Raw genomic sequence first — 25,944 nt, 5'->3', positions numbered from 1 at the left:
ACTGGTAGTATATAAGGAGGCGAAACAACTAGGATATCTGCCAAGCTCTATGCGCGAGGCGTTGGTGATTCCCCTGCTCAAACCTGATAAAGAGAGCAATGATACGGCGTCCTACAGGCCGTTGTCCATGCTCACAACGGACTACAAAATCTTAAGTAGCATTCTGGCATCCAGGCTGCTGGAACACATGACCACACTGGTTCATGTGGACCAAGCGGGTTTCATACCTACGTGCAATACCACTATGAACATACGCCGCCTGGTTCGCCTGTTGGAGGAGGACCACGAGGAGGCCCCCCACCCCATGATTCTATCGGTCGACTTGGAAAAGGCTTTCGATAGCCTGGAATGGGAGTACCTCCTCAGGGCGCTTAGCTGTTATGGGGTGGGAGAGGGATACCTACAATGGATATCCGTGCTCTATGCTTCAGCAGTGGCTAGAGTGAAGTCGGGTGCGCTGATCTCCCCACAATACCGGGTGGAAAGAGGTACAAGGCAGGGGTGTTCGCTATCCCCGTTGCTTTTTGCGCTGGCAGTGGAGCCCTTTGCGATGTCAATCCGCACGGGCGCCCATTATAGGGGACTGCGGACCTGGTCAGGACAGCAGTTCATCTCCCTATACGCTGACGACCTTTTGCTCTTCCTTGAAGATGCCGACGGGGCTCTGACCGGGGCTGACACCGTATTGACCACCTTTGGCGAAATATCTGGCCTCAGGGTGAACTGGTCTAAGACATGCTTATTTCCAGTGTGCGAGGGAGAAATCCAGCCCACCACGACCAGGGCAATTAGATGGGAACCCAATTGCCTGAAATACTTGGGGGTTTATATCTATCATACCCCAGCTAATATATTGGAAGGAAACATCTCCCGCAGCATTAGAGCGCTGAAGGGTTGCATGTCCTTTTGGGCCACCCTCCTGCTGTCGGTGGCGGGTCGAATAGCACTTCTCAAGATGGTGGCTCTCCCTCGACTCCTCTATTATTTTAGGACGCTCTCGATTTGGATTCCTCCCGCTGTGTTTTGGCATCTGAAATCGTTGATAGTGTCCTTCCTCTGGGGAACGGGCCGCCGCAGAGTGGCGCTTGCGACTCTGATGAGACCCAAAGCAGAAGGGGGGTTGGCTGTTCCCGACTTTGAGGCGTATTATCTGGTAGCCCAATTACAGATATACACCCAAGCAATAGCACGAGAGTTCCGAGGACCTGAAGAAACGCGAGGCCTGGGAATACCCAGACACGTACTTTCCTACATAGCAATGCAGCAGAGACTAACCCTTAAGGATCTTACGCAGGAGGAGCGTACACTTAGGTTATGTTGGAACCGTACACAACGTAGAGCAGGAGTGAATCACCCCTACGCCCCTGAGATTCCACTGGGGATGCTCACAGCATTGCCGTATGGTGGAGATTGGTCGCAACTGCAGAACTGGGAGGAGGCGGGGATCCAGGTCCTAGGCAATCTGTACGAGGACGGGGCGCAGTTGTCGTTTCCGGCGCTCTTAGACCGCTTCGACATACCTAGAGGCGACTTTCTGTTGCATGCGGCAGTTACATGGGCAATACAGGCACACTGGAAGGAGGGGCTGGAGGAGCCGGGAACGGCGGCAGCGTGCCAATATACCATGATGGCAGCTGGAACAGTGAAAGCAGTTACATGCCTATACGCCAAGATACTTAACGAGGGGCTGCCTCCACTCGAGGCGCTTAGAGGTAAATGGGAAGTGGACATAGGGAAGGAAATTCCTGAAACAACATGGGCACAACTGATGCGCCAGGCCTGGAAGAGTACGCGCAATGCGCGGTTCCAACTAGTCCACTTCTACATTCTGCATCGGGCGTATCTGGCCCCGGGCAGGATAAAAAAATACTTTGTTATAGATTCCGCGGCTTGCCCCAGATGTGGAGCAATTGGCGTGGAGCATGGTCACATGTTATGGACCTGCCCTGTTTTGGCCCCCTATTGGAAATTGGTGGGGGAGACTCTTAATGAGGTGACAGGGCGTACATTACAGTTTGACATGGCGGTTGGGGTTCTTCATTGGTTTCCACATACCTCCAAAAACAAAGTCACCAGCAAATTCATAGACATGGGGCATATCCTAGCGAAACGAGAAATCACGCGACACTGGAAGGCACGAACGGGTCCAGCAGATGCTAAATGGCGCAATGAGTTCCTTAAATGGGCTGGGGGGGGGGAGCACCTTAAGATTACAACTGGCGCGGCGGCAGCAGAACGACAGAGCATTAGAGACTGCGCATGCGTGGGAGACACTGGTGCAAGCTTTACGCGACTACGACATCAGAAGCGACACAGAAGACTGATACAAGGACCGGACCACGTCCCCGTAACACAACAGGTATATTGCATGATTCCCTAACTGACGACTATGATGCTCCAGACCCACAACTACTGTCCCAACAACAATGCCCCGATAGCGGGGATTGGGAGGGGGGGGGATGTTAAATTTAATGTGTATTATTTTAAGTGCCAGGGACACGGCGGATGGGACATGAAGCCCTCACGGGGCGGTTACCTGCCGGATAGGATGGCAGTGGAGACTAATATTTAGCTTACAGCGTAACGGACTAATCCTGGTAAGGCGGGGAGGGGATGAGATTTGTTCCAATTGCTGTATCTTTGTGACAAAACTTAATAAAAATGTTTAAAAAAATATATATATGACATCCTTCAGTGTGTGGGAGGGCATCATGAGACAAGACTAGTGCTTTCCTCTAGACAGTAGTTTCACACCTAGGCCCCAATTCCCTCTTCTCTTTTCCTTGATCTACCTGCAGGTGGCTTTTCTGCACCTTGCTTTGGAAGAGTTAACCCCCTTTTTTGATTAGTGTTCAGCAAAGGAACACGGGTACTGGACCATAATTAGCTCCTAGTCCCCCTCTTTCGATTGATTTATATTTAGCACAGTCTCTTTATCATCTTGTTGATAGACTGGTGTCTGAACATCTTTTTTCTTTTTGTTTAAGGACTCTATAGGAGTGCATGTGTTTGCCAGCTGTCTCCCTTGTGTGCTTTTCCCCCATAGGCCCTCTCTTGCCAATATGCTTCTCTCCCACTACACAGAATTGTGTTGCTCTCTCTTGTCCATATGCTTTTGCCCTCCAACCCACTGCTGGGGCTCCACGTTGCACTCTTTCACCTGTGTTCTTGCCACTTTTTACTTCTCTCTGCCTGCTGTGTTGCTTCTCTCCCACTTTACTTGACCCCGCATCCAACCCCAAAATATAAAAAAGCCACAAATTTAGGCCATATGCCACGTTCAACAATATACACAACATAAAAGGCCACCCTATGAAATTAAACACTTTTTTAGCATCCAGTGACTAACTATGTGCCCAAAATAGACAAATAACTTAGAAAGTCACCATAAGTTTTCACTGTTGGACCTAAGTGGCATAAAGTCGAATTTGTGTGGGTGTGTAAGTGGTGCATTTACTGGAAACATTCTTACAGCAAGGATCAAGGCTAATATTCTCATCTTTACAATAAAAAGGGTAAGATCAGTAGGCAGAAGATTCATCTGCTGATTTCCCAATCTTATGTATCAGAAAAATTGTGGCAGCAGGATTCCATCAAGACTAGGGTTAATGAATCAATTCAACAGGCTGTTGTTCAGCAAGCTGCAACATGTCTTGAAAATCTCCACCGTCAGGTGAATTTGGTCTGGCATCAATTTGGATTGGAAGCTGTTCAATAGCAGAGACCAACCCCAGCATCATTAGAGCCATATCAATATTCATTTGGTAACCCTCCATTAGGCCCAGAAGAGAAAAGTCACCTAGTAAGTCCTTCACTAAGAAGCAGTCTGGGCCGAGTCTGTTTCAATTAAGATCATGTTAGTACTGAGAAAATACCTTAGCCACAGAAAGGGAACCCTTCAACTCTTCTCCCCATACATCTCTGTGTCCACCAATCTAGAATTCTCGTCCCTGCTGTAAAAATCGACAACTAGTTTCTCAGTCTTGTTCCCAAAATCACAAAGTGTTTTTGTATCCCGATGTAATTGGGCTTGTTGTGAGCTCCCAGTTTTCAAATCTAGCACAAATTGCCCCTTCACCTCCAAACCCAAGGAAATCATCTGTGAAATACATCAAGGATACTTGCTTAGTCCCAACCTCTTGAACACTTATTTGGCACCTCTGGCCAGCATCACCAAAACCCACTGACTCAACATCACATCCTATGCCAACAACACACAACCCATCCTCCTCCTCTCCATAGACACCACCAAGACCAACTTTTACAATTGCATGAGAGACATCGCCAACTGGATGATGGACAACTGCCTGAAACTCAACACGGACTAGACAGAGGTACTCATTTTCTGAAACAAAAGTTCCCCATGGGATGCATCTTGGTAGCCCTCAGAACTCTGACCTACAGTTACCCCCACTGACCATGCTAGGAACCTAGGCTTCATTCTGGACAACCAGCTAACCACAATGACTCAGGTCAACTTCATCTACTCCCCCTGCTTCTTCATTCTCTGTATGTTTCATAAGTTATTCAAATGGCTAGCCCAATGCTTAAGACGTTCTATCACCCAGACCCTCATCTCCAGCTGACTGTACTATGGCAATGCTTTATATGCAGTGAACACAGCTTACCTTCTCTGCTGATTACAGACCATATGGAACTCCACTGGCTCTCTGTAGAGGAAACATCTCAGTTCAAGCTCCTGACCCATGCATACAAGGCCCTACACAACTGCAGACCCACCTACTTGAACCATTGCCTGAACTTCCATCTTCGCTCCGCATCCCTTTCTCTAAAACTCACCCTAGTGTACGATGTAGCAGATGGTCCTTCCTTCTCTTACCTAGATGCAAAGACATGGAACGAGTTACCCTTTCACCTATGGACCTCCATATCGCTTCCAGAGTTCCGAAAGTCCCTAAAGACCTAGCTATTCAGCTAATCAACTGGACCCTGAGTGACTGGATACCCTCACGGGTAACAATTCACACTCTACAAATCTACTGATTGATTACAGTCCATACCTTGGACTCCAGATGTCAGACTGCTTCGTAATGCTCCTGCTTCTTAAGGTGAGCCCTCAGCATAGCTCACCCAAGCGAACAGGTTTGATTGTACATCAACGTTTGAGATTAGATGACACCAAACCCTACATAATCCCAGAAGTAGTGGTTCAAGAAAGCAAGTAAGAATATAAGCATCCCCATGCCCTTGAGTTCCCAAGCATTGTCTCCAAGTCTACCCAGATGTTGCCCTATGAGTCCTCAATAGTAGTGAGTATTCAGAAATACACGCCTGATGATCAATATTTTCTAACAGGAAGGTCATTGTAGGAGGGCAGCTCGGAGAAACAGAAGCGTACACCATAGACTGAATGTATTTCTTAATGATGAAGATTTAATGTATCTATTGTAAACAGAAATTTAACATCAGACTGTTAAGCGCGCCTTTTCTTTTTCTCTTCCTTCTCGTCTAGGGTCATCTTCCCCCCAACTGCACCTCCCGGAGCCTCAGAGAAGGAGATATAAAGGAGCGGTAAGTATATCTACTTTTTCTCTATATAGAGGTTTTATCTACCCATCACCACACCACCTGTGAAAACTGGTCATAGGAGGATGAAAATTAAAAAAAAACTAAAGGAGCAAAGCTCAAACATTCACCCCCAGTCCAGTCTGTGACTAAAGCCATTGTTCTTTTGCTCACCACACTATTCCAGTTTGGACCTAGCCATATGCAAATCAGTCTTGACCCAGATCCTCAGAGTGATACCCCAAAAACGGTCCCAGGATGCTTATTTTCCGGTCCAGGGAGGAGCTGGCCTGGCAGTGCGGGCTAGACGGTTCCCATGAGGAGCAGGGTCAAGACTGATTTGCATATGGCTATAACCAAAAAATGATGGAGTAAGTCCCAGACTGGACTGGGGAAGAATGTTTGACTAGGGGTTTTATAGTTAGCTAGACATTTCACTCGTTTAAAACCATTGAAATTGCCCCGTTATAGTTAGTTGTACTAACTATAACTCAGGAACCCGCAGTGCTCTGCTGATGATGTCACATATTACATCATTCATGACATGGTATATTTATATATCCACTCATTTTTCAATGCAGATTGCTGTATATATAATACATATTTAAATAACGAACCAAACCACATTCACTGGATGATGTCATCAGTGATGTCATCAGTGATGTCACTGACCATGTCATGAATGATATAATATGTGACATCATCAGCAGTGGATTGCGGGCGCATGAGTTATAGTCAGTACAACTAACTATAACGGGACAATTTCAATGGTTTTATACGAGTGAAATGTCTAGCTAACTATAACACCCCTAAAGCCTATGTTTTTTTCAGTGAATTTCTAAGTTTTTTTAATGCTAATTCCTAACTATAACATATGCAAAACCTATGGTTTTTTCAGTGAATTTCAAAGGATTTTTAAATGCTAATTCCCAACTATAACATATGCAAAACCTATGATTTTTTTTGTGAATTTGAAAGGTTTTTTAAATGATAATTTTTAAATATATTTTTTTAAATATTTTTTAACTACATTTTTCTAATCTTTTTATTTTTAGATATGTTATTTTTTAAATTACATTACACATTTTATTTATTACTTTTTTTACATAAAAATATATTTTTTTCATTATTTTATATTGTTTATAATATACTTAAATTATTTTTATTATTTTTTTCCTTTTTTTGGAGTTGCGCACCCTATGAGCACCCTGCTCGTTTACTGCGCGAAATGTGTCCACCATTTTAGGGTCGCTGTCTAGGATCCGCGTAGGGTGTGCGACAGATACGACTTTTCCAACGTGGTTGCTACGCGACTTGTGTGCGACTTCTGGCACATATGCGAGATGTACGTATTATGCGATGTGACGAACGCGCGGTAGCGTGTGACATCATATGCATATCGGGCGCGGGTGGGTGTGCAACTCCCGCGATTTTTTTTTTATGTTGAAAAACGTATTTATATATATTTAATATGAACATTAAGACAAGAAATTATCTGAATATTGTTTAACTTCCTTAAAAAGTACTTCACGTTTTAATGCAATTTCGCGAAGTTGCACTGGGTGCGTGCTGAGTGCGCGCATCCTACGCGCATCCTACGTGCACTCCATGTGCGCGTAGGATTCAATCACTCTTCTCAGAACTTTTCCTAGGGAAAGAGCTCCTCTGAAGATTTTCTCTTTCGTTTCTTTCTTGTTGAAGAAGATATACACTTCATTCACCTATGGCTGCCCATGAGGGACGTGGCCAGGCAACATGGCTGGCAGGACGTGAGCTCCGCCAGCTCCCGTCCGACGGACCCGACAAATCCTGAAATTAATCCTGTCCAGGCATCTTTAGCAGACTAATTTGACTGCCGGAGATCCCCTTGTCCTGGAGACCCCCTGGCTGACGACTGGTTGCGACGGCGCCCGCGAATGCTGTGGAAGGGAGAGCGGTTACGGAGGGGCCCCGCTGAACATCTACGCAAGGCCGGGGATCGCGGCCTGGTGCGGAGGGGTGCAGTGGGAGTGGCCTCTCTGGGCTCCCTGGTGCCGGCCGTGTTCTCGTTTCATCGGCGGAGCCTGCTGCCATCTGGGGCTCCGCCGTTTCAGCGCCTGTGAAGCCCCGGAGGGCTCTCCGGGAGCACTCGGCTCGGTCCGAGACCTGTCGGGGGATCAGAGGTGAGGCGCGGCACCCACCCTCTCGCCCGGAGGCTGCCGTGTGATCTGCGGGGTGCTCCCCTGCCCGGATCGATGCCCCTGGAGCCGGGACTTGAAGGCTTACGTGGGGCCCGGGGCGGAGTGGCCTTGTGTCCCGCCCGGTGGCTCTGAACTCTGGAGCTGAGGCCCTGCAGGGCTGGGCCGCCATCTTGTCCGCGGCATAGCGGAGACGCGGGCTGCCTTGGGGCCTATGTGCGGCGGGGGTTTACGGACCCCAGCGGAGGTGTTGTGCTGCTTTCCCCCCCGCCTACGGGGGTCGGGCGCCTGGGCGCCTCCGTGTTGGGCCGTGGAAAAGGGAAGAAGGGAGCCGATCTCCGGTGTCCCTGACTCGACGCTTGGTGGAGCCGTTTCTCTCCGCTGCTGCTGGGCCCCGGCCCCCCTGGAGTGTGCTGGTTCCCCTGGGACCCTCCGGCGGCCTGGTGGGGTGGGGGCTGCTAGATCGCGCTCCGGCTGCTCCTGAGAGACTGTTTCCTTGGCTGGTGGCCCTTGGGTGATTGACTGGAGGCCCGGTCTCCCCGCGGGGGCTCAGCATTGTGGGCAGGCCTGCCGGATCTCCAGGTGTCTGAAGAGCCGTACGTACATGGGAATGGAGGACTAGTGGAGTGTTAGCCCATTACGACACCCTTGATCCCTGCATTGGCCTGCCGGATCTGAACCTCGCCGCTTGCTGGACGGAGGAGGAGGGGTGCATCCTGTTTTCGCTCTCCTGGGACCCCTGGATCCGTCCAATTCCTGACCGCTCCAAGGCTGAGCGGGTGGTCGACTTCAACTGCCCCCCCGCGGACGCCGCTGCTCTGAGGGGGCGAGGGTGGTCCTCATAGCCTTCGGCGCAGGTGTGTGGGCCTGCCTTGATGCGTCCTGGGGTCCTCTTGATCCTCGAGGAACTGCCTGGAGCCCTGAGGCGGGGAGACAGGGGGTACGAGAAGTCTCGGAGTCTCCCGGAGAGGGATTGTTGAGTCCTGTTGCCACCGGCGATGCGTAAAGACAGGATGTCGAAGTCCACCCAACCCAACACAATCACGCAATACACTACCCAGAGGCTGCCCTCACAAAGAATTACCCATCAGACTGGCCAAGAGGAGGGTGCGGAGGGGCCGGCGGAACCATCCAGAGCTGAACTGCTGAAAGCTATACAGGGCTCCCACACTGCGCTTGAGCGGCAGATCGAGACAGTTTCTATTGATGTCAACCTCTTGCGCACGGATCTCTGTAAGGTGGCGGATAAGGTCTCCGCGCTGAGGGCAATATCACCCAACTGCAGGGTGAGGTGGCCTCCCTCAAGAAAATGGTAACGACCCTCACGGCTGCGACACATGCCCTGGAGCGGAGAGCGGAGGACGCGGAGGGTAGGGCACGCCGTAGTAACATCAGGGTCCCAGGTGTGCCGGAACGATTGGAGGCGGGCACCGCCGAACGTTATCTGGAAACTTGGATTCGGACCCACCTGTGCCCACAGGGACTATCCAGTGTCTTTGTTATCGAACGGGCGCACAGGGCCCTGGTGCCGTCTCCGCGCCCGGGGGAACCCCCGAGAGCGCTTATCGCCAAGATATTGAACTACAAGGACCGGGACTGTATACTGAGGGCGGCGAGGGAAACGGACAACCTCACTATTGAAAACAGCCGCATCTCCATATATCCGGACTACACCCAGCAGGTACAGGAGCAGTGGAAATCTTACCTTGCCGTGAAACAGAAGCTCCGAGAGATGAAGCTGCAGTATATGCTCTTGTACCCAGCTAAGCTCAAAGTACTCTCACAAGGTCGTGCTCATTTTTTCGAATCCCCGGCGGAGGTCTGGGAGTTGCTCGATATACACGGCGATGATCTACCACCGGGAGAACGAGGAGGTCCCCGGGAGACGTGGGGCACCCGCCCTCAGCGACGGCGCCGCGGGAGATGACGGCGCCGATCTGCCTCAATGGATCCTGCAGAGCCTAGAATCATGGTGGGTGAGGATGGCGCTCTCCTGCTGGGACCACCCGGGGGGGAGGCGGGCCCGGAGTCTCTGATCAGGTCTCTCCCTGGGGACACTTTGGTTCCGGACACCCTGCAAGATACGGTGCCCACCACAGACACCGAGGCACCGGTGATTCCTGAGACCGGACTACCCGAGACAATGACGCAGCCGGTCCCATCCTGAGGTACTTGTACACTCTGCAATGTTGTCCTTGGTGTGGGAGGAACTTTGATGCCCTTGCTGATGTTTTGTGAGGCGGTGGGCTCCGCGGTTTGCTCGGGATGATGGGATGGAGCGGAGGACTTGCATCCAGTTGAGGGGGAATCTGGGGCGGGGTAACTGTATGCTCTGTTGTAGTATCTTGCCTGAAATTTGCTATGTTAGTCTGGGTCTAGCGGGGAGCTGGGAGGGGGGTGGGTGGGAAGTACGGGTTCGGTTGGTGTGTGTGTGGGGGTTGTATGGAACGGATGGGGTGGCTGTGCACGTCCTGGCACTGACAGGGGGAGGGCAAGGTAGCATGTTTTATGGTTTTCACTGCCTGTTTGCTCGTGGGTGGGGGTGGTGGGGTGTGTTCTGGGGGAGTTGAGGGGTTTGGGGCTTTCAAAGGTTGGGTGGGGTATTGGGGGACGACTGTTGTTGGCATTGAGGCACCGTTCAGGGTCACAAGCGGGGGAACCCACTGGAATGCGCTTAGTACCCCGGGAGGGCATCAACACAGGCCATGGGTTATAAGTTGATGACATGGAACGTGCGGGGGCTAGGCACCTGCACCAAGAGACATAGGGTCCTGTCCTTCCTCCGCCGCCACGGAGTCGCCATCGCATGTCTGCAGGAAACGCATCTAACAGATGAGGGTGCTCAAAAACTGGCTAAAAAATGGAGAGGTCAGGTGTTCCACTCCTCCTTCTCTACCTATGCTAGGGGGGTATTGATCTGGGTGGCCCCCGGGGTACCCTTTGCAGTACAATATGTAGAGGCTGATATAGAGGGTAGGTACCTGCTACTGCGGGTGAAGCTAGATGGAAGGGATTTCTCGATCTTAAATTCATATGCGCCCAATGTTGATGACCCTGACTTCTTCTCCCGGCTCCAGGATGTCCTGGTTTTGGAGCTTGATGCCTCCCTCCTTTGGTTTGGGGACTTTAATTGTGTGTTAGACTCGGAGTTGGACAGGCATCCCCCCAGGGCCGGCACGAAACCTCGTATGACGGCGAACCTTCGGGAAGTGATGGCTAATCTGGGGCTTGTAGACGTATGGCGACAGCACCATCCCTCACAAAAATTGTATACCTGCTACACTCCGACACATAATACGCATAGCAGACTGGACAGGGTCCTCGCAGCGAATAGGGACGTGTCCCTCTCCCTGACTGTCACCCACCAGGCCCGCTTCTTGTCAGACCATTCCCCGGTGACGTGCGTAGCCCAGTGGCTTGTCCGGCCATCTCGTCCTCGGACCTGGAGGATGCCGGGGGATCTATTACAAGACCCAGTGGGTAAAGCCCATGTGGAGACAGCTCTTACTGATTATTTGGATTTGAACTGGGGTGGAGCTGACTTGTCCTATGCGGTCAAATGGGATGCCATGAAAGCAGTGGTGCGTGGTTCGTGCATGGGCCTGACCTATGGTGTCCGGAAGCAGTTACTCCGTGACCTGGGTAAGGCGGAGGACCGCCTACGGAACTGTCAGGCTCTTTCGGACCCAGACGACCCGGATTTGGAGTCGGAGAGGTCGGCCAGGGAGGAGGTCCAGGACATACTGACCAGGCTGGATAAGTACACTCTGGGCCAGTATCGTCAGCGACTCCATCGCGAAGGGGATAAGGCTGGGAGACTACTGGCCTGGATTCTTAAGAGGGAATTTGCCCCGGAACGGATAGCTGCTCTGCGCAACCCTGCGGGGGAACTCGTACATTCGGAGTCGGGTATCCTGGGGGTTCTACGGGCCCATTTACAGGCAGTATATGCTGCAGACCCCTCGGTTACGGAGTCCGGTTCTCAGGCTTACCTTCGGGGATTGCCCCTCCAGACTTTATCGGAGGAGGCGGCGCAGGAGTTAGAGGTGCCCTTATCCCTACATGAGCTCAAGGTCGCGCTGGCCAGTCTGCCGCGGGCCAAGACCCCTGGAGGGGATGGGTTTCCCCCGGAATTTTATCAGACATTTGAGGAGGCCCTAGCCCCCCGTCTCCTGCAGGTCTATGGTGAGGCGCTGGAGAGTGCAGCCCTCCCACCCACTATGAATCAGGGGGAGGTGTGCATGATTCTCAAACCCGGTGGTTGACAGCTGCGACCCTGCAGTGTATCGGCCCATTACTCTCATCAACACGGACGCAAAACTTCTCACGAAAATGTTAGCTAATCATCTGGCACCGCACATGGCGCATCTTGTGCATCAGGATCAATGCGGCTTCATTCCCGGTCGCAACACTGCGATGAACCTCCGCCAGTTGAACCATATTATAAATGAGGTGCGCGATAGTCAGGACCCCCAGGTCCTGGTGTCCATAGATCTGGCCAAGGCATTCGACACGGTGGATTGGGGGTATCTACTGGAGGTGCTTCGAATGGTGGGTCTGGGCCCTATCTACTGTAACTGGATCCGGATCCTTTATGGGTCACCTCGAGCTCGGATTCGCCTCGGCGCAGCCCGATCGGAAGACTGGCCCCTGGGCAGGGGCACGCGGCAGGGGTGCCCGCTCTCACCGCTGCTCTTTGCCTTGGCAATTGAACCCTTGGCGGTCCTAGTGCGGATGGAAATGGCACAGTGGGGTGTCAGGGTGGGGGACACCGTCAATGTGGTCTCCCTGTACGCAGATGATGCTCTATTTTACCTAACTTCCCCGAATGAGTCGCTGCCACTTTTGCTGCAGCTATTGGATCGCTTCGGCGCGGCCTCGGGTCTCCGGATTAATCCTGATAAATCCCTCATTTTCCCCTTGGCGGGATATGGCCCCGACCAGCGGGCGCACCTCCCACATCTGGGGTTGCGATGGGAACTGGAAGCCTTCCGATATCTGGGCGTCCAGGTGGCGCCGACGGATGACCAATTGCTGGCCCGCAATGCCGGCGCGTGGTGCGATCCCTTCAGCAGTCCGTCTCGTTCTGGAACACGCTTCCGCTTTCCCTCATGGGACGATTGGCGGTGGCTAAAATGGTGATGCTCCCGCGACTGCTGTACGTCCTACAGAATTCGCTGTGCCCGATCCCGACAAGCCTGTTTCGCACACTTGACTCACTGCTTACATCATTACTCTGGGCGGGTAAGCGCATTAGAATTGCTTTGAGCACTATCGTCCGGAGTCGGGAGGAGGGAGGTCTGGAGGCTCCAAGATTCGACCTATACTATTTCGCGGCACAGTTCCACCCAGCTGCGCGCTGGTTCTCCGGCACGGCTAACTGGGAATTGGCCCTCTTGGCAGGACGGGCTGATGAGGAGACCCTCCAGGTAGCACTGATGCAAGGACGAGGAGCGGATGTGTCCTTACCCTATGTGGTGAGGCACGCTGCAACGATCTGGCAAAGGTTCGTAGAGAAATCCTGAGGCGAGCCCCTTTCCATAGGGAATTGCCAGTGTGGATTCTGGCGCCTGTAGTGCGGATGGCAAAACACATGTCCTGGAAGGAGGGGGGATGTGAAACGTTGGCGGACCTGTACCCGGATGACTCCTTTGTCACCTTCGAGGGGGCCACGGCAGCCTTTGGCCTGACGTAGGGACATTACCTACATTATAGGGGACTGCAGGACATGGCGCGAGTGACCTGGCCGCAGTTCCCGGAAGCGCCTCCGATGTCGCACACCCTTAACATCCTCCTTTCCTCTGGCAGGGGCCGACGGCTCACTGCGTTGTTGTATGCCGCGATGCAGAGGGACTCAGATCCTCCGGTCTCCCCGGCTTGGGCTGCATGGGAGGCGGATCTCGGGATCCCCCTGGAACCCGACCGGCGCAAACGAATCGGCACATTGACCCGTATGGTTTTGGTAACGCACGGTTCAAGCTCATCCACTTCAATTTTATTCACCGCACCTATATGACCCCAGTGTCCTTACACCGCATCTCCAACGACCGACGAGACGAATGCCCTAGAAGTGGACAGAGTGGGGTGGGTTTTTTCCATCTAGCCTGGGAGTGCCCGCCGGTAGCGACCTTCTGGGGGCAGGTGGTTGGGCGCATCAGGCGGATTACGGGACTCCGGATCGCCTTGGATCCACTACATTGTCTGTTGGCCCTGGTGCCCAAGCCTAAAAAGAGTAAATTGTCCTATAAGCTGTTGCAGCTGCTGTTGGTGCTCGCAAGACGCAGGGTGGCCATCACCTGGATGGGAAGTCGAGCCCCGGAGCTGACATCTTGGCTTAGAGACTTCAAGGAATGGTCCCTGGCGGAGGAAACACACATGCAACATACACGTAGAGATGAGAAACTGCAGGAGGACCTCTTAGCATGGCGCATGATGTGTGCGGTGGGTTCTGTAGATAGTGATTCGGATGCCACCAGTGCTGAGCTGTTCACTCCACAGGGGTCGGTGTCCGGGGAGGAGGTGGACGGGAGTGGTGATGAGGGGATTGCTTCGAGCTAGTGTCGTCCTAATACCGCACGCATACCCTCTGTAAATAGGAGATTTACTTGCTATCCCTAATGGATCTGTGTTTGACTTTGATATGATACCTGCACCCGGATGGGCCCTGTCGACCTGAACGGAATGTATATACCTGTGTTTTCACTGATGCCGAGTTTGTGGGGGGAGGGTGGGGAAAGTTTTTCCATTTGTTCTAGTAAACAGAAAAGAGCACAGTGATGATGTATTTTTATCTGGCTGTAATTACGGAATGTTTATTGCTTTATCATGACTACGGAGCCCATGTTTCTGGTACCTAACTGCCGCCCAGCCTCCGGGATGTGGGCTGAATGGCTGTGTCTGTTGAGAACTCTCCGACTCCTTGCGTTACGGATGAGACATGTGCTGGTTTGCTCAAATGTATGTTTTTACATCACGCTCAAAATAAAGCATTTTTAAAAAAAAACTATGGCTGCCCATCAACCTGCTTCTTCTGATTCAGAACACTCTTCAGAGCAGGAAATTGTTGCTGAAGCTCCCCCAAAAGAAAGGTACAGCAGTATTGTATGGACATTTTTTACATATCCACCTGGATTGAAGAAGGTAAATGCGACCAAAGTCAGCTTTCGCATTTGCCAGGCTGTGCTTTCAAGGGGAGACCCCACAAAGAAATATTCTTGCGGAACTGCAAGCATGCGCAAGCACTTGGAAAACAGACATCCAATCAACTATGCCAGGGAGGAGTTAAGAAGATTGAGGGAGACTCCTTCTGATTCGTCGGCAGTCCTCAGTACCCGTGGAGCAACAGCAGGAAGTTCTACATCACAGCCTGACATCTGTCCCCAATTTGGGAAACTAAGAATGTCATGCACAAAATGCGTATGGCTGATTGCGTATGGGAAGCAGTCAGTGGATCTGGTGTGTCGAGATGTTGACCACCACCAGTGTTCATTTTCTTTTCTCCTCTCCTCCCAGTTTTGAGTTCTCTTTTCCCAGTTCACATTTTTTCCCCTGTTTTAAAAAAACAAAAAAATACGAAATGGTTCAAAAAAGCCACAAAAAAAAACAAAATATCAAAAAGAAAAAAAAAGTTATTTTCAGAACGAACTATTCTAGTTAAAGATAGAGTTAAACTAGTATGCTAGTGTGTGAAAGTTTAGATGAATGTGTGTGTGTAGTGCATAATTGACTGTAAAAATACATTTGTGATGTATGGTGAATGCATAAGTGCAAAATTATAAGGAAGTGCTGCAGCATGACACTGTAAACTGTTTAACTACAGCATGCTGTGGTACTTCCAAAGCACAGGGATGCAACATATGTATATAAATATGTTGCAGGTCTGTGCTTCACTTTACACAGCTGCTTAAACTGCAGCCATGTGGTGACACAGGCACCCTTCCACCAGGGTGCAAGGATGTCTGTGTCATTCGGAGATTGCTTTTGTGCAGGAAGGGACACCTTCCTGCACAAAAACAATCAGTAAAGGCATTTTTTTTCTTTCAATATATGTTGTGCATTGTAGCATATATTGAAAGTGAAAAAATGAGGAAAAGTGAAAACAATTTTCCTCATTGTGCTTTGCTACACCAATAGGAGGATGGTGCAGCATTCAGAAACATGTCCAGATTTATGATTTCTGATAAATCTGGATATGTGTCTTGTTCTATGAGTCTTCTGTGCAAACACGCACAGCAAAACCTATAGAACACCTTTTCAACCCAAAGTGCTGTGTACATTGAGATTATATTTACATGGAAAAGAAAAGGTATACAGAATGCCTTTTCCTCACCTTGTAAATAAGAAAGAAAGTTCATGGCTAGGCCAATTATTATTATAGGAGTACATTTCTGTACTGATAACAGAGAACAAGATACATTTACAACTACTTACGTTTTAGGGAACTGATAGAACATATTTATATATTACTGAAGGGAAGGGATGCGGCCTAATATGACATGTGCAAAAACACTCAAATCATTCAAAATCTTTATTTCGGCTTCACGCCATAAAAGAACAGTTTATACATTGCAATTCATGGATAATTAAACATTCAATTAAAATATTAAACTCATTCTTTGAAGCTGTGCAATACATGTTGAAAGACACTCGGAGCATGACAATAAAAACATGTAGACACTGAAGGACACCACAGTAATTCTGTAAAAAAAACAAAAAAAAATACGGCTCAGTAGTACTGTCAAAAGCGATTCAAGTCTAAAAAATGATAACAACTCAGTTACAGCTGCTGTCCCATTTTTTTCCTCTGGTAGCAAATAGAAAGTAAAAATCTACTAACACTAAATGTTATCTGTTGCGATGTGTTAGTGGACAAGATTCTCAGAGCCTGAAGGCAGGAACTCAAGCCTAATAATAGGCATATTGGTTTGATCCATCTTTTTCTTGCTTGGCCATACAGAGGGCAGAAAAAAAGAATATGCTGCTCATTCTCTATCTGGTTGTTTTCACAAAATGAGCACACTTCGTCCAATGCATGAGAAGATGGATCTCGGTTCCTTGCCCAACGAGCCAAAGTTGATTTTATTAAAAGATTACCATATCTAAATTTTAAATATAATGTTTTGGCAAGTGGGGGCTCTATTTCGTCCATAAAAGTCTCATAAAGGGGTTCATCCTTAAAGTTTAAAAATTTTGAGACTAATGAGCCACTGGTTGTGGTGTTTACAGTCATATTTGCTACGAAGGACCAAAAGGCTCTTTTCAGGACTAATTTGGGGTTGGGTGGTAACAGCTCAGGGTTCTCCCAAAAGTGTTTCAGACCTATGTTATTGAGCCAAGTACTAACATGTCTAAGCCATGGAATAGTTTTCTGGCTGTCCAACGCCATAATCTCTATCAGCCCATCTTTATAGGCTTGAAGTTCAGGGACATGCCACAATCTAACCCATAGCATTAACGGTCTGATAAGAACATGATGGTCAGTTCTTTTAAAGTTAAGGTCCAGTTGCAGGGGTACTAAAGGTGTACCTCTCGGAACCCTTACCAAGCTTCGCATAAAATTGTTATCTTGAACGCTAAAGGTCTCCTTAGACCCAGTCCCCCATAATTCCGCACCATAAAGAACTGATGCTTGAACTTTGAATTTAAATAGTTCCATTACTGGAGACACCGCTTTACTAGTGCTTAGGCTTTGCTCCCTAAGTATTGGTTTGACATTCTGAGCAAATAACATTTTACTTTTTTCCAATTGCGCTTTCCAGGTACTCCTTTTAAAGTTAGGCACCCCTTGTCTGGTTTGGTTGGATTTAGGGCCATGTATTTTGTTTTTTTTCCATTAATCTCCAGCCCCTTATGACTACAATACTCGTTAAAAGTATTCAATAAAGTCTGCAAGCCATTTTTTGTTTGAGATATCAAGATGGTATCGTCAGCAAATAATAGAGATGTTACCCTTTCGCCATTCAGTTTCGGAGAGTCATTTTTACATTTCTCCAAATATGAGGGAATATCATTCACGAAAATGGAAAAAAGCGTGGGGGCCAAGACGCATCCTTGACGAACTCCACGTTCGATTGGAATTTTTCGTGTTAACTCGCCGTTTGGACCCCATCTAATTCTCGCAAAGTTCCCTTCATGTAGTTTTATAATCTGAACAACTATATTATTTGGCATACCCGCTGCACTCAACGTTTTCCACAGAAGATCACGTGGCACTAAATCAAATGCTGCCCTTAAATCAACAAAGGCAACATATAAGTGGGCCTTTTTTTATCTTTACGTACTTCCAATAGAGGCAGCAGAATCTAAAGATCTGATCTATAGTGCTGACTTTTGTTCTAAACCCGGCTTGAAATTTAGTCAAAAATAAATTTTCCTCCAACCAATTACTCACACGTAATAAAATATGACGTGAGTAAATTTTCTGAAGGATGTCCATTAGGCTAATTGGCCGATAATTACAGGGGTCCTTCCTGTCACCTTTTTTATATATTAAAACAATTTCAGCTCCCTTCCAACTTTCGGGAAATTCTAAACTGAATGATAATTTATTGCACAGATAGTTAATATAGGGTGCCCATATTTGTGAATCATGCTTATAGAGATCCCCAGGGATTTTATCCAAGCCTGGAGCTTTCCCAGATTTTATTTGGCTTATTGCCAACTCTGTTTCCCCTAAACTAAAAACAAGCGGATCTGCTAGAATTTCGTGACTTGCTGTATTTGATACTATAGGGGAATCATCATATTTTTTATACAAATTTGTAAAATGAGTTACCCAAGTTAGCTCATCTAAAAAGGTGTCCTTAACCACCCTGCCTACATGGTTCCCATTTGCTACCAGCCTCCAAAAGGTTACATTATCGCGTAGTCTTGCGGCTAACAGCAATTCGGCCCATTTCTCTTCCTCCCATGCTATTTTTGATGTCCTTTGGACAGACTTATAGTTATATCTTGCTTTTTGTACATCCAATTGGGACTTGGATTTAATCGCAATTAGTAATTCCCTCTTTGACTCTCTACAGGATCTGTCGTACCAAGGCTTGCTATGAGACAGATTCTGGGTCTTTTGCTGGGTGTTTTTAGGCATTTTAGTTACCAATAATTTTAATTTGAGAAAAAACTCCTGATGTATAGTCAAGAAGGGAGTTTTTACTTCCTCCTCGGGAGTTAAACCCAAATATAAAGCAAAGGTCCCCGCAAAAAGTGAGTATATTTCACTAAGGATATCGCTGTGATCCAAAATAAATGGCCATTTTAGCGATCTCCTATTGTTGCTAATATGGATCTCATTGTCATCGCCAACACCTTCCTCAAATGGGAGTGGTGGAGATGGATCATTAAATAGTGCAACATCTAAGGTCAATTTTAAGGGAAAATGATCGCTTTCAACCCTCTCCATTATTTCAAGATCTACAAGATACGGCCAAAGGGGAATAGAAACTAACACAAAATCCAAATTACTCTTGTAGGTGTTCCTACTAAAGGTGGGTTTCTTTAAGGTGTCGGACGGTAACCGACCGTTACAGGCTCTAAGGAAATGCTCTGTGCATAGTTTGATCAGCTGGAGAGCCAAAGTGGAACATTTGACCGATTTAATATTCTCGAGGAAAGGGATTTTATTCGCCTGATCTTCTTCCTCAAAGATCTCACTTAGGCCCAAAACAGGTTCATAATTGCAATTCAAATCCCCAGCCAAAATAACAAAATCCTCCCTAGGCTCCAGCCCACTCAAAAAACAGTCTAATTTAGAGACGGTTGGAGATTCTTTTGAAGATGAAGCTGGCCTATTGTAGATATTTATTAGGAATACTTTATTCCCATTAGAAGTTGTAATTTTTAATACTAGAATATCTACAGAGTTTACGTCTATCACCTCAATATTAACCTTTAGATTTATTTTTACCCAAATCAAAAGTCCCCCCGACGACCTTCCACTTCTGGAAGGGGTTGCCCCAATACCATAGGTCTTGTAGCCTACCCTATGGGGAGTATCAACTGCCCATGTTTCCTGGAGTAAGCAAAAAGATTCTATGAAATTAGCCCACTCAGGATCCCTCAAGTTATTTGCGACCCCGGCTATATTCCAACATACCAAGTTAACTGGCACCCCAAGTACAGATGGCATAACAGTATTGGCCTTTGGTATCTTTTCATTAATGTTTGTTACCAGTTGAAATGCCGAGGGTTTTCCCTCGGAAGGCGACTGACTCAAAGTGCGTGTTGGTTCTACCAATTCTTCGGGAATATTTGTGTTATAAGTTACAGTTTTAACCGGAGACAGGGATACAAGAGTTGCAAATACATCACGCTCATTTACAGCACCCAGAACAGTAGGATTCCTTATATCTCTTCCCTCTTCCCCCCGGTTCGGGAAACATCAATCGCAATTATCAAGGCCCCTAAAAATATCAAATCTATTTGACGTTTCCAGTGGCGTGAAGGGTTTTAGGTGATCCATCCTTCTGTTTTGAAAATTTTGAGATCTAACTGGAACGTAGTTCCATCCCATAGGGTCTGGGGCTGTCACAGAGCAGGGGGCATAATACGTACTTCTTGTGCCCTGTTGGGTCGGAGGGTACTGAACATATTGATTACACCCCACATGCTGTACAATAGGGTAGTTAGGTGGCTGAGTTTGAGTTATGTAATGTGGAGGGGGAGGGGGATACTGGGATGGAAACACCACTGACCTTGGATAAAAATACGTTAAGGGTCTTGGAATTATAGTATTATTAAAGCTGCCTATCTGCCAGTTCAATATAAATTGAACCGCGTTGGGGTCCCTAAAGTTCACCACCACCACGTCACCATCAATATCTTTAGGTCTGCCCCCCAGCCAATCAAGACGACGAACATGAACAATTTCCCCATTGATATGATTTGCGATTGGCCTATGCATTCTCAGCCAATGCATTATCTTGTTTTTTAATTGGAAAAAACCCTCCCTCTTGTTTTGTTCAAGCACCGGGACACCTGTTAATACTACTACGTAGGGTACTGCCTCTGGTGGAAGTTCGGGCAGCGGAACCCTTCTAGATTTCCCCCAGGTTTGTCTGATTTCCCCCACCTCCCTTGGTGGTTTTATCAAAAGTAGGTTGGAATTGTTACCGATAGTTTTGGATGTATTATCAGTAGTTATGTTTGTAATATTACACAATAATTGATCAGCAGTCTTTTGTTGAGGGGGTGTGGGGGATGCATGGTGATGAACAATAGCTGACACTGTATTCTGCATAAGTTTAGAAGTAGATGCAGTTGAGGAGGGAATAGAAACAATACAGGGGGAAATGGTAGAAAGTGGTTGGACTGTAGATGACGTGATTTGAGGTGCATTGTTAGATGCAAGACTGGATACATTAATGGTACCTGTGTGAGTTACAAAATCTTTTTTGACCAATGCATCCTCAATTTTAGACAATCTACACTCCACTTCCAATAGCCTCTCCAAAATGGATGCAGAGTAAGATTTAATCTGGTTCTCTATATCAAGTAAGGACACAGGACCCTTGATCTCAATATGTTCATTAACAATAACACTAGTGTCCATACTGTCCTCCTTGTCTATAGGTGTATTAGGCAAGACTAAAGATGTAGATATGGTATGGATCCCCTCTGTGTCAGATTGTAAAACACAGGGATTCTTGACAGGTTTGGCAGCTTTTTTTCCAAAATCAGAGCAGCTCAATTTAGGTTGTAGCGGATCCCATCTTTTCCGCCGTTTTTTGATCGGTGGTGGACCAAAGTTATTTCGCGTGGGTGGCAATTTTTTGGCCTTATTACGAATTGTATGCAACTGTGGCAATGCATCTCCCTTCGATGTAATTGAACTACTTGCATGTGGTATTAAAGGCAAGCCAAACATATCCGACCTAGATAAAATATCTGGTGAGTGAACAACCATGTTCGCTTCCGGAAGTTGGCAATCCGGTATATTAATCGTCTCATTGGCCATTATGCCAGTAACAGTGTCAAGAGTTCCAATCACGGGAGTTAACGGCGGTAAAACAGACCCATTCTTTATACTTTCCACGGAACGGCGTCGATCCGCCCGCCGCTCCGCCAATACGATGTCCCTTGCAATATCAGGTGAAGATTTAGGAAAGTAATTATCCAAAGTCCCATTTAACAGCAAGCCCTGTTTTTCCTGCATGGGATGCTCAGAGTTTGTGGTGGCCATCTATAAGCAATAGGAGGAAATGGCAAAGTAGTCAGCGGAAGTAATGAGAAATTATCAAAACAGTCAGTACCTGAAGGCAAATGGGCGTGCCCAGTCCGGTCTCCTCGGTTCTCGGAGGGTCTCAGAGGGTCCGCCCTTAGTCCGGGCTTCGTCCCGGGAATCGTCCCGCACACGCGTCCCGCTAACGCGTTATAGCTCCTGGTCTTATACGGGACGTTAAATAAGGGGCGGAGACACGGCAAGAGGCGGCAGGTGTGCTGGATGCTTCGCGCACAGCCTGGTGGGCCTCGCAGTCCCGTCCTCCTATGTCAGGCGCTCTCTCCCTCAACGCGGCTTCTGGTACCGGGGCTCCAAGCAGGCAACAAACACAACGTCCAACTCCCAATGCGAGCGGCTCCCGCGAAGCAGGGGCCGCGAGGAGTTTTCAGAGGCTCAGAGCAGGGGGGCGGAGACACGGGAAGAGGCGGCAGGTGTGCTGGATGCTTCGCGCACAGCCTGGTGGGCCTCGCAGTCCCGTCCTCCTATGTCAGGCGCTCTCTCCCCCAACGCGGCTTCCGGTACCGGGGCTCCAAGCAGGCAACAAACACAACGTCCAACTCCCAATGCGAGCGGCACCCGCGAAGCGGGGGCCGCGAGGAGTTTTCAGAGGCTCAGAGCAGGGGGGCGGAGACACGGGAAGAGGCGGCAGGTGTGCTGGATGCTTCGCGCACAGCCTGGTGGGCCTCGCAGTCCCGTCCTCCTATGTCAGGCGCTCTCTCCCCCAACGCGGCTTCTGGTACCGGGGCTCCAAGCAGGCAACAAACACAACGTCCAACTCCCAATGCGAGCGGCACCCACGAAGCGGGGGCCGCGAGGAGTTTTCAGAGGCTCAGAGCAGGGGGGCGGAGACACGGGAAGAGGCGGCAGGTGTGCTGGATGCTTCGCGCACAGCCTGGTGGGCCTCGCAGTCCCGTCCTCCTATGTCAGGCGCTCTCTCCCCCAACGCGGCTTCTGGTACCGGGGCTCCAAGCAGGCAACAAACACAACGTCCAACTCCCAATGCGAGCGGCCCCCGCGAAGCGGGGGCCGCGAGGAGTTTTCAGAGGCTCAGAGCAGGGGGGCGGAGACACGGGAAGAGGCGGCAGGTGTGCTGGATGCTTCGCGCACAGCCTGGTGGGCCTCGCAGTCCCGTCCTCCTATGTCAGGCGCTCTCTCCCCCAACGCAGCTTCTGGTACCGGGGCTCCAAGCAGGCAACAAACACAACGTCCAACTCCCAATGCGAGCGGCACTCAGTGATGTGGTTTAAGTTAAAGAGTTTCATTTCTTTTAATTCTGAAATGACCAACACCTTCAAAACAACCATATCAGTCTATTCTGTACTATACCATGTATCTTGCAGACAGGTGTTTTTAAGCTGTCACCTTTTTCATACTTGTCTGCATTGGAATTCTAGTCCATCCATCTTCCTTTCCTTCAACTGTGTGGAAACACAGTCCATTGTGCATTTTAAGACTTACTAAAACTTACCTCAACAGTAATACACGTAAAAAAGAGTACACATTTTATTCACTTGTTTTTTAAAATCTAAATGGTGTTATTTTTGATATCTTAAAATTAGGATCTGTAAAAGAAAAGGAAAAATAGTTATAACAAGTAATAATAAATTTCTAATAGCACATTATAATTTTAAATTTTACAAAGTAATTCCTTTGCCGTTTTGCTGTTCTCAGAATATATTGAATTTCACTAGAAATAGTGATTTCAATCGTACTCATTACATAACAGCGGGCAAAAAAAACCAATCAATTAGATTGTTTAAAAAACATAATTCCATCTATAGTAAAATACTAGATGATACACATCACACGTATATAAAATGATTACTGCTAAGAAAATGTTATAACTTAAATTTATAAACACTTTAAATAATGCCAGTTAAAATTATACACCGAGACAATGTGCAACAAAAATTTCATAATTCAAAGAAATAAATTTCTTTGAGGCCAAATTGTATTTTTGCAGTAATTTTTATGTAAATTGTCCAATGGTAATCCTATGATATGATAACAATAAATTCCTCAGAGGCTGAATTATCTTCCTAAAACTTTGGCTTTAAAAATATTAGGTAGGAATTTAGTAATTCAAAAGGCAAACGTTGTTTGAAAACCAACTCAGCATCATTACAAAGACTCCAGCCTTTATCACTTTTGAGATAGGCAGTGTAATGTCCAGATGTTATTGAAGGACCATCGTGGAAAATATTTGCTACTGCTACAAAAGTCCTTCCTGATATTGATAGTTGTGTAGCTACAAAATGTTTTATTAAAGTGTGCCATTTTCTTCCGTCAGCTGTACAACGTTGCATCACTAAAATTATATATTTTCCATATCTTTGGATAAATAATGTTGATTCGGGCCGGCGTTGGGTGGGTAGGTGCTAACCAGTACCTCTGCAACAACAGAACTGTGAGTACCCCAGCACTTTGACAGCATGATGTGCACTTCTGATGTTTGATGATGGGCACCCTCGGTGTCATACGGGGCTCTAGAACGGGGCTGTGCTACTTAACGCTGGTCTAGATTTTTGCATAGGAGAGCACCCGCGGCTCCCCTCTTTTCTAAATAAGTTGTTTACATTCCCTTTTTCAGACCGGGGACTGATGGTGAGACCGATGCCGCCACCCATGGGGTACTCCTCCATGACTATTTAGGTGAGACACACTACCAAGGGGCTACCGAGCTATATTTGAAGTCCAGCCTGCATGGGGAACCACATGGATGGTCTGTGTGGCATGCGCTCTCTCTATGTCCTGTAGAGGTCGAGGCAACACTGGGCTTTCTCTGGTGAGTTCTCCAAACAGGGTGGGTCTCCACCTATTTTTTCAAGGGGTGGATGAGGAACACAGGCACATCGGCATGGAAATACCGCCAGATCCGCTATACCAGACCAGTTTGAGAAAGCACATTGCTATCTCGGTGGCCAAGTGTGCAGCCTACCATGGCTTGGTAGGGACGATTGCCGGTCCACCACCCTGTACTCTAAATGACCACTCATATGACTGCAGTCAACCAACATTAGTGACTCTGGCTATGAGTGTTTGATCACTTCTTTTAAAATTATTTTAAAATTACACTAAACTGATCATGTTCCTGCATTTTCTCCCTGTTTTTCTTTTACCTTTCTTCTAGGTTACACTGGAGAGAAGACTAATTGTCTGATCGCTGCGGCGCTCTATTAGGGGCTTAGCACTGCATGTACCTCCAGTATCACACAGGGGTCTACAATAATCCCCTACACCTACACTTACACCAATTTTTTATTATCACCACTTTCTTTGCATTGGTGCAGTGGATCGGTTTGACCATGATAGCACGAAACATGTCGACCTGACCACACCCTCTGTTACCCAGGGTACATTATTACCCACATTGTAACATATAGCCTTCGGAGTTTTTTAACATGACAGGGGTACCCATATTTAACCAATAAAACTACTGCTCTTTGGTATCCCCTAGCCATTTTTACTCACCCCCCACTCTACACCACCACTACACAGTAAGACCCTCTCCACATACCCGCACTCATCATACGGCTGTTCTCTTAAAAGATCTCCGAGAAAGTGACCCTTCGGGGGACTCGTAGGGCATTGCAGCGCCGGCCCAACGAGGAGCACCGCCCGATGATGAAGCATAACATCCTTCGGGGTGTGTGAGGGCAACAAGAGACAAGGAATGTCTCCCCCCGTCCATTCTTGCTTCACTTTAGAGGGTCCTAGATCATACCTAGCTTTCCTCTCCTTCTTTAGGATTCCTAACCTTTTCCTCTCTCTTTATCTGATGTGGGCGTGAAAGGTGCACAGCACACACTCAGATGGAACAGTGATCCCCGTACTTGGTTGTAGTAAATAATGTTGATAACATTTCTGATTTTCATTGCCTACACTCCATGTTTTGGTTTGCAGCTTTAACTAATTTACTGAAAGACACTGATTTGCAGTCCGGTAATGTCAAATATAAAAATCTTTCAGTGTCTACATTAGTGCTACATGTATACTTACAATTTTCACATTGATGTTCCCATTTAT

This window comes from Lissotriton helveticus, chromosome 9 (genome assembly GCF_964261635.1).
Source record: "Lissotriton helveticus chromosome 9, aLisHel1.1, whole genome shotgun sequence".
Classification (NCBI taxonomy): domain Eukaryota; kingdom Metazoa; phylum Chordata; class Amphibia; order Caudata; family Salamandridae; genus Lissotriton; species Lissotriton helveticus.
The sequence above is the reverse complement of the archived record's forward strand: the minus strand, read 5'-3'. Positions refer to the sequence as shown.